The sequence below is a fragment of the Pelophylax lessonae genome (assembly GCF_965119305.1).
Source record: "Pelophylax lessonae genome assembly, chromosome: 2".
NCBI lineage: Eukaryota > Metazoa > Chordata > Amphibia > Anura > Ranidae > Pelophylax > Pelophylax lessonae.
This window is the reverse complement of record NC_138769.1, coordinates 502,827,193-502,835,836: the sequence shown is the minus strand read 5'-3', so window position 1 is coordinate 502,835,836 and position 8,644 is coordinate 502,827,193. Positions and strand designations below refer to the sequence as shown.

At 39.1% G+C, this 8,644-nt stretch overlaps 1 pseudogene across 1 annotated transcript; it reads right to left on the bottom strand.

Moving 5' to 3' along the window:
• Nucleotides 1-242: 242 nt before the first annotated feature.
• On the bottom strand, nucleotides 243-8,368 carry LOC309548165 (annotated as a pseudogene). The gene is made up of 2 exons: nucleotides 7,621-8,368; nucleotides 243-566 (listed from the first exon to the last, which is right to left on the bottom strand). The product of its transcript is annotated as an uncharacterized misc_RNA (transcript).
• Nucleotides 8,369-8,644: the final 276 nt, after the last annotated feature.

The window sequence follows — 8,644 nt, the reverse complement described above, 5'->3', positions numbered from 1 at the left end:
GGCGTCTGGTGAGTCTGAATTTCAGATACTTCTCCCGGCACTTTGTGCAATTTGTGCAGTATCATAAAATAGTCCAGCCATGAATACATCTTATGCACCGGGGAATGGAAGGTATAGTCTCTTACCTCAGGATGTTGGATTCTCCACACATCTACTAATTGACATTGAAAGTTTTTTTTTCACCGACCTAAGTTGGTGATCTCCCATCCCCAGTGCTTGAGACGTCCTATCCAGACGTCGATTCATGCAGGGGTTAAAAATCTCCTTTCAAAATCTAAACCTTTTTTAAAATCTTTCAACTTCTCCAGAACACTTTTCAGATAACCTTTCAAATTCTTATTTGGACAGTAGATGTTTGCTAGTGTACAATCCATTCCCTGCAGTTGGTCTTTCAGAAATAGGTACTGTCGTTCCGGGTTCACCATTCTATCTTCTAGAGAAAACGTTATTTCTTTTGCCATACCAATTGCTACTTCTTTTCCTCTCTTAGTTGGTGAATCTGCGTAGTACCATGTCGGATGGTATATTGAATACAATTTTATGTTTGTATCTTGTTCTACATGTATCTACATGTAAGAAGATTACACTAGCAGAATATTTTTTAATCTCTTCTAGGACCTTATGTCTCTTTGTTGGGGGTGTTTAATCCTTTTACATTATATGTCAAAAAATTTAGGGTCACCATGCTGTCTCCCCTTCTCCTCTCTCTCTGTATTTTACCTCTTCCTCCTTCCACCCCTCCTCCTTCCACCCCTGTCTTAAGGTGAGTGTGGATGTCAAAGCAAGTCCTAAGGGTCATGTGAGAGGGTTAAAAACCACAGGCCAGAGGGGGAGACAAATTCATCAGAGGGCTCCACATGTTTTGCACAATATTTTGTTTTGAATTGCCTCCCCACCCTTATCCCCACTCTTGAGTTTTTCACAGAATTCTTGTAGCTCTTCACGAAATCTCAGTTTTGCTGAACGTCCATCTTTCTGGTCTACCAGGCATGCAAGGAAACCCCAATTATACTGGATATTGTGTTTGCACATCTGCTCAAGGAGGGGTTTAAGAAGCCTCCTTTTCCTTAGCATTTCATTTGATAGATCTGCATCTCTGGCTCTGTTCTCAACTGACTGAATTTACTTAAACCTGATGATAGTCTTTTCTGACTGCTTTTGGTGTTTTCTGTCACTTGCTTCATACGTGTTCCTGTTTGTTTTTTCTTTGTTGACGTATCAATAACCCCCTCTTGTGACATATATTTTTTTATTGTTCTTGGGCTTGCGCTTATTTTAGGAGATTTCTCAGGACTGCCTCCTCTGATTGTCCCCCCCCCCCCCCTCATCTTCTACTTGCTTTGCGTAATTCCTTTCCTCCCTTTTTCCCCTTCCTCTACCACTTCACTCCTCTATGGGGCTTTCTCTCCTCAGATGGATAGAGTTCTTGTTTGTTTTAATTTTCTTTCCTCTTCCTCACTCAGCCACACATCTCTCTTATTTCTTCTTTCTCATTATATATGTAGTCTTATTACCCCCTTTTACTCTTGTAATTTACTCTTTTCCCTTCCCTTGTCCTTTTTCAGACTTACATTGTCTCTGCTTTATTCATTATTTAATAGACAGAGAACAAGTTGGGCAAGAGAGGTGATGGGGGCAAAAGAGATCAAGTAGAAGGAGGGAGAGAGGAAAAAAAAAAAAAAGTCCACAGTCCACAAACATATTTTATCACTTTAGAAAAGTCTTAAGTTAGATGACTCACCACTTCTTACGGGTAGGGGGATTCAGTAATGTTTATTTTTTTCAGTTGTGTTTCTCTTTCATGTGTTGCTGTCCAGTTTCACGTTTCGTTCCTGTACCTTCTAGGACTCTTGTGGGGATGACCCGCTTTAATTTTGGGGTCCCTGATTTGCTTATCTCCACCGAGCTCCTCCAGCTGCAGCCGAGTTCTTCCAAACTCCAAGCCGGCATCTACTCGAACTCAGGTCCCTCCGGCCGCGCCACTGAGCTCTGCTCTGTCAAGCTCCCCCGAGTTATTTTGATCGCTGGTGGGTTCTGCTGAGCTCCAGGCCAGCATCTCCCCACACTCCAGAGTTCCACCCTTCGCTGATGTAATAGCAGCTCCAGGCTCTACTCTGCTAGCACACGGCATACCTCTGGCTCACCTCTGGGCAGGCCCACTGTCTCCTCTTGAATGGGCCTCTGGAGGAGACCAGTCAGTTTCTGTCTCCAACAGGTACCCAGATAGCGGGTTTTCTGTTTGGACGTGGGTGGGTGGCGGGGATCCATGGGTCACTTCATAGACTGGATGGGTTGTTCCCTGGAGCTCCTAGCACAAGCTCACTGCCTGTGCCATGTTCAGGCTCCTCCCCCAGAAAGAACCTTCTCCCCCGGAAAGGAAGTTGAGGGAAATCCACCACTTTTGTTTTGACCTACTGCTAAAAAAGCTTCATACTGAGAAGCATTTGCAGTATGGAAATGTTCTTGGCATATCAACACACTGTAGGAATAGTATGAATAAAAAAATATAGTCACAATTTTTTTTAAAATACATTGAAACTGAACTTGTATTTATTTTGTTTCGGGTTGGACTGATGCAAGTATTAATAAGTAATAACTGAGGGACCAATGTGGAAGCAGAGAATCATTGCAGAAGTTGCTGCTACAGTGATTGCTGCTGTCTCCTGGGTTTCGTGATGAACAGATGCCCTGCTGCATAGTAACAACAGGGGGTTGATTGGTTGGCATGGAGCTCCATTCAGGGAACACCTTGCATTTTTCTAAATAAATGAAAGGTGTTCTCTGATTGAACTAGGTGGAGATTACCCTCTCCACCTCATCCTATCAGAAAATGCCTTGCATTAATTCTGTGAATGCAGCTGGTGTCATGTGAAAAGCAACCTATGGTTTCTATGAATCAAGGCAGCCACTCGAGATGGAACCTGGAAGACAGTGGCGGTCACTGTAGTAGACTACTACAGTAGACTACTGTTGATCACTACAGTGATCACTATGGTGACTACCACAGTTATTCTCTGCTTCCACAGCGGTCCCACTGGTATGAAATATGCACTTATATTTGTCAAAGCTAGACCAATGTAGTTATGCCATAAAATCCATACCTTGAGTTCATCTTTAAGTGAAATTATCACCCTCCTCCAAAATGAAGAGAACATATTAAAAAAAGATATGGCTGCCCTATGCCCAACTTTGCAACACATATTATTTTCTATAATGAATAAGTACAGGCATGCATCCAATGAGGATAGATAGGCCAAAAGGGGGCACTCAAATAATTTTCCCTATTCCTGCTCAGAGTAAAATGTGTTAAAATGAATGTAAAGCTATTTCTTTTAGTTATGATCTAGTAAGAAAGTGGTAAAACCCCTGGTAATTTTTTATTGCTGCTTGTGTATATACTGGTGGAGTTCACTCTTTCTAGTTGTCCCAGCGATGGCTTACAATATCCAAAGTCATGGAAAACCCAAGGCACAGGAACAGGAGATGAGGGGAATCCTCCAATGAGGACACTAGTTAAAGTGGCACTTGTCAAAAAAAAGGGGGGGTTTTCCTCACTTTGGAGAGATTTCCTCTTACCTGTTATATCTCAGGGACATGGCATAAGGGGAAATGTATTTGTGAATGAGAAAAAAAAAAACAGGGGTAATTATCTAAAATGCATATTAATTTAAGAACAAGCATTTAGGATTCCATTTATCCAAGGATTTCACCCATGATACACAAAACTTTCATCCAAGATTCACACATTTTTCTAATCATGTCCTATGTAAAAATGTTTGAATTTTGGGTAAGAGCTGTTTGAATCTTGGGTAAAACTGTGATAATGAGACCCTTAAAATACATTGCAGTTTTCCGGGCATTAGATGTGGTGGCTGCATTCATTTTTCAAATGTTTCCTTTTTATTTTCACCCTGTTATCCTAATTGAAACACGCTTCCTGTCCTAAGGTGTAAAAAAAGGGTCCTATAAGATTTTGCCTGCATTTGGAGGGGGAAAGGGGGGGGGGGTGTTGGCAACCCATTCATAATGCAACATAGCAGATAGCATAGCACATATTTCTTTATTCTGTAACTTGTGCTGGGATATGTAGTGACCAAGACTTTGAATATCAAAGTATTAAACCACTTTAAAACAGGACACCATTCACCTCTGAAGGCATTGTGGAGAAATGTGTCTTCAAATCTCACAGAAGAGGCACATAACATTCAGCTACTTTCTATAAATAGCAGAATCTTGTCAGCCTGCAAGCCCTCAAATGGAAACATGCAGAAGATATTGACTGAAACCTAAATTTAGAGTTTTTGTTGTGATCTTTGAGGAAGTAATGCATTACTTCACTATAAGAGCAGCAGGAGAGGTCAGTTAGGAATATGAAATAGTTTATTGTCCATAGTTTTGGCAAAGGAGCATTTTAAGTACTGCCACCAATGGACAAATAGCCCTTCAGTGACAGGAATTATTTTACAGAATTAGCAGGGTTTCAAGCAAACCCCTGATGTTTCCCCTTTAAGCAGGAGAGATTGTGGTAACAGAGGCTCAGATAGATAGATAGATAGATAGATAGATAGATAGATAGATAGATAGATAGATAGATAGATAGATAGATAGATAGATAGATAGATAGATAGATAGATAGATAGATAGATAGATAGATAGATAGATAGATAGATAGATAGATAGATAGATAGATAGATAGATAGATAGATAGATAGATAGATAGATAGATAGATAGATAGATAGATAGATAGATAGATAGATAGATAGATAGATAGATAGATAGATAGATAGATAGATAGATAGATAGATAGATAGATAGATAGATAGATAGATAGATAGATAGGTAAAGTTACAGAAGTTATGCAAAAAAATAGAAAAACATTGTTATAAATACTACTAATAAAATACCACAAATTAAAAATATATATTTTAGCAGTCCTAAACATTACAGCAAATTCGGATACTAAGAATCACACAAGACCTAGGATTTAAAGGCTCAGTTTTCAGCGGAGACATACAAGATCCATAGTTTTCTTCACAAAAGTATTCAAAGTGAGAACTATGAGTAGCAAAGGAATCAATAGCTTACTATATTATATGCACTTCATTGTCACCCAAAAATTCAAGAGGACAAGGTCAGAACTGCTATTGCTAGACTGAGACAAGTTCATTATCGGGTCCTTACTATCCCAGGAGATAAACATAGTAGTAAAAAGAAAGTCTCTCACGCACAATTGAAAGCTAGTCAGATAGTTACAATACAAAACAAAACATTAATCAATTGAGTATTTACTCCCACCTTTTAAAAAAGTGACACATTTTCATTTTATTGCCTATTGCAAAATAACAATGAATGAGGGAGCCTCTAGTACTATCTAAATCACCAGATAACTGGATTGTTTATTCTAATGTGTTTAACATCTATTTTTAACAAGCTGGAAATTTACGAAAGATAATCTCTTAAAAATTCTACATTGATTAATTCCTTACATTCAACCAGTTCTCAATTGATATGTATTATGGTTGCCACAAAAGCAGCTGACATGCCTATATAATGAACTCTCTATGACATATAGACCCCTGCCTGAGCTTTTGCAACCAGAATACTATAAATACAAAGAACAATAAATTCTCCTATATAATGACACAAGGGGACACAAGTATCCATATTCAACTATAAAGGTATGAAAAATAAATACATGTGAAAAGCAGTATCTTAATAATATCCTCTAATACACCAATGCACGAGGGCTTAGGTATCCATATTCAACTATTAAGTTACTAAAAATAATATCAAAAGGACTATCCAATTTATTATTTCAACCATGCTGCTATATTAAAATTTTCCAGACAAACAGTATAAAATTAACCAGTTCCGGATCGCCCGGCCCAGATATACTGCGGCAGGCAGCCCCTCCTGCGCAAACCGACATAGGGGTATGTCGATCGCGCGCCTGGTGCTGAGGGGCAAGAAAGCAGGATGCCCATGCATGGGGCCGGTGGCCGTGGTTGCTGCTGGATCGCTCCCCGCTGAGAGCGAAAAACGGGCAGCTGTTGTAAACACAGCTGACCGTTCTTCTTTCTGAAATGATTACAGAGCGCCTGTGATCCTTCTATATGGGATCACAGGTCTATATGGTCATTTCAAAAGCCCAACCCCCCACAGTTAGTAATCACTCCCCTAGGCTCACATTTAACCCCTTGATCAACTAGGTTAACCCCTTTCCTTCCAATGTCATTATTAAAGTAACAGTGCATATTTCTAGCACTGATTACTGTAGTAATGTCACTGGTCTCCCCAAAAATGTCAAAAATGTCAGTTAGGGGTTTGATCTGTCCACCGCAATGTTGCAGTCCCGCTAAAAATCGCAGATTGCCACCATTACTAGTAAAAAAATAATAAATAAAAATGACATAAATCTTTCCCCTAGATTGTAGACGTGATAATTTTTCAAAACAATCAAAATGTGCTTATTGCGATTTTTTCTTTACCAAAAATATGTAGCAGAATACAAATTGGCCTAATAATGAAAAAATATATTTTTATTTTTTGAAATGTTATATAGCAGAATGTGAAAATTTTCAGTTAAAGAAACGCAGTGCTTGTTGGTAGTCAGCTTGACCCTTCTATGGATAGCCATCCGACCATCAGATGACCAGTCAATTATATGTAAGCAGGTACCCGGGAGAGAGAATTCACCACAGAATGAGACATGCAGACAGGTTTATGGGTGAATCAATTCTCAAAAGTTTTAATATTGTATCCAGTTTATATAGATAGAAGCAGGGTGGAGTAGTGATTCTCCTTATCAGGAAACATGCTGAAATGGCAACATTCTGTGAGCTAATACAAAAAGTGCAATTTAGCTAAAATCATATAGATAACTAAAGAAAAGAAAAACATTTCTCCGCAAAGCTGGATCTTGAGCTCCAGATAAGTTGCTAAATATTGCATATACCTCAAACAATGTTAGGTGTGGCTCAGACTTATCTAATGGGAACAGATGATTGCATATGAAAAATGGAGTTAACTCCTTCAAATCCCCTCTTAAAAAATCATAACTTATACATGTTTTTTTTTTTTTTTTTTATTATACATATGGTGTCATCAAGGGACATACAGTCTCCTTGGCTGAGAAATTATAAAAGGAAGCGACACATGTTCTTGGATTCCTTGCTTGCCTCAAGTACGTGTTCCTCCTTATTGTTACCCATTACTCCCATGATCGGAACTACACAAAGTATTACGACACCTATAACAAATATACTAACAATGATAATTCCTAGCTGCACTAGGGCTTGTTTCCAACTATTAAACCATCCAAAATACTGATCCCAAGGGTTGTCAATGCCAGAATTCTTTTTCAGTTACACAGAATGGCCAGAGTGACCTTACTGTTGGGGCCAGTATTATCAGGAATGTAAGTACAGCATCCATCTATTTATCAATATACTGTATATACAGGTACCACCTTTTTCTGCAAGGATCATATCCAGAGCCATTCTGTTCTGGAATGCCATCTGGGAAGTGGCTTCAAGTTGTTCTGCTATGCCCTTTAAGGCATCCCTTGTATAGTTAACAAATCTCCACTGATTATAATAGATATAATTTATCCAATCTACATTTTTATTTATGGTGACAAGGGGAGAGATAAAGAACTCAAGACCGGCTTTGACTTGGTCTCTAGCTTTAAATTCATTAGGGACCCCTCTTGGGACCCCGATGGTATCTATATATACATGTAGATCAAAACTTCCTATAGGAGCTTCTCTTCTTTTCCTGTAGTTCTAGTGTTCCCCTTAAGCTGGTATGTGTTTTTTTCATTTTCAGTAAATATGTGTAGGGGCATTATCACTTTGGCAAGGGCACACTCTCCTGTCTACTTCAGAGGCAACCTAAACCTTATTTTCATATCTCCACATATCCAGTAAATGTCTCCCAGAGACATTGTTTGATACTCTATTTTAGTGGACCTGTAGGTGGAGCAATATCCCTCTGTAAAGTTCCCTAAATACCTGCCCCCACCACTATGTCTGAAGTAACATGTATAATTACCTGGGTAAATGGTGATAGACCCAGTGGGCCTAGATTTTTTTAAGCTATGATGAGATATTCCTTTTTCCATGTTTCACAGCTAGAATGGTTACTAGAGGTATTGGTATAGAGGCTAAGAAAACAAGTTTCTACATTCTCAGGGATGTTAAGGGGCAACGTACCCAAGTGCGGCCTAGCTCCTCCACAGACATAGCAATCTGACATGTTATGTGAGCTAGCACTATACCTCATCCATTCTAACCATAAGTTTACATCAGAGCACCCTGTCTCTGTGGGCATCGTATCCTTACAGATGGGATCTGCTATAGCTACCATTTCTCCCAAAGTCTGCACACAGGGCCTTAAAGGATTCGTCTCTTGTACCTGTGATGGCCACTCAGAAGAGCCATATATGTCTTTTAGCTAAAAAGGCTTTCTGAAGCTAATGAACTCTGATCTCCACCGGATACCCAAAACGTAAGTTCTACTATCTTCTGGACTAGGATTTTCTATGGTTAAGCTAAATTGCTCAGGAACATGTTTAACAATTGTCATTCTGCTTATAAGTATCTTTCTATTTTTATCCTTGCTAGTAGTAGGTTTGTACTCCCT